At 51.5% G+C, this 1,051-nt stretch overlaps 2 non-coding genes across 2 annotated transcripts; both read left to right on the plus strand.

Annotated features, from left to right (window-relative positions):
• Nucleotides 1-298: 298 nt before the first annotated feature.
• LOC119344119 lies at nt 299-417 on the plus strand. The gene has a single exon (XR_005166467.1). It is a non-coding gene; the product is annotated as a 5S ribosomal RNA (ribosomal RNA).
• Nucleotides 418-714: 297 nt separating this feature from the next.
• LOC119344118 lies at nt 715-833 on the plus strand. The gene has a single exon (XR_005166466.1). It is a non-coding gene; the product is annotated as a 5S ribosomal RNA (ribosomal RNA).
• The last annotated feature ends 218 nt before the right edge of the window (nt 834-1,051 follow it).

The following is a 1,051-nucleotide window of genomic DNA, read 5'->3' on the forward strand; positions in this document are numbered from 1 at the left end:
CCTTTTTAATTTTTTTCGCGCCGCTTGCAAAACAAAACGCACGTGTAAGTAATATATTTACCGTGTTTTATTATTTTGCACGAGTGCGGTAAGTCATAGCTGGGTGCTCACGATTCACGGGTCCAGCGTCGGCGTTGTGGCGCGGCAAGCGTGCACTGGTGCGGTTGAGAGGGAGGGGTGGAAACCGCGTTAAACTCGTCTCCGTAGTTGAGAGGGAGCGGCCAAAGCAATGTACAATCGTCTTTGTAGTGGAGCTGGGAGGGGCAAGGATAAGGGACGAAGACCGGGGTAACATGTCGGATGCGATCATACCAGCACTAAAGCACCGGATCCCATCAAAACTCCGAAGTTAAGCGTGCTTGGGCGAGAGTAGTACTAGGATGGGTGACCTCCTTGGAAGTCCTCGTGTTGCATTCCCTTTTTAATTTTTTTCGCGCCGCTTGCAAAACAAAACGCACGTGTAAGTAATATATTTACCGTGTTTTATTATTTTGCACGAGTGCGGTAAGTCATAGCTGGGTGCTCACGATTCACGGGTCCAGCGTCGGCGTTGTGGCGTGGCAAGCGTGCACTGGTGCGGTTGAGAGGGAGGGGTGGAAACCGCGTTAAACTTGTCTCCGTAGTTGAGAGGGAGCGGCCAAAGCAATGTACAATCGTCTTTGTAGTGGAGCTGGGAGGGGCAAGGATAAGGGACGAAGACCGGGGTAACATGTCGGATGCGATCATACCAGCACTAAAGCACCGGATCCCATCAGAACTCCGAAGTTAAGCATGCTTGGGCGAGAGTAGTACTAGGATGGGTGACCTCCTGGGAAGTCCTCGTGTTGCATTCCCTTTTTAATTTTTTTCGCGCCGCTTGCAAAACAAAACGCACGTGTAAGTAATATATTTACCGTGTTTTATTATTTTGCACGAGTGCGGTAAGTCATAGCTGGGTGCTCACGATTCACGGGTCCAGCGTCGGCGTTGTGGCGCGGCAAGCGTGCACTGGTGCGGTTGAGAGGGAGGGGTGGAAACCGCGTTAAACTCGTCTCCGTAGTTGAGAGGGAGC

This window comes from Triticum dicoccoides, unplaced genomic scaffold (genome assembly GCF_002162155.2).
Source record: "Triticum dicoccoides isolate Atlit2015 ecotype Zavitan unplaced genomic scaffold, WEW_v2.0 scaffold154297, whole genome shotgun sequence".
NCBI classification, from domain to species: domain Eukaryota; kingdom Viridiplantae; phylum Streptophyta; class Magnoliopsida; order Poales; family Poaceae; genus Triticum; species Triticum dicoccoides.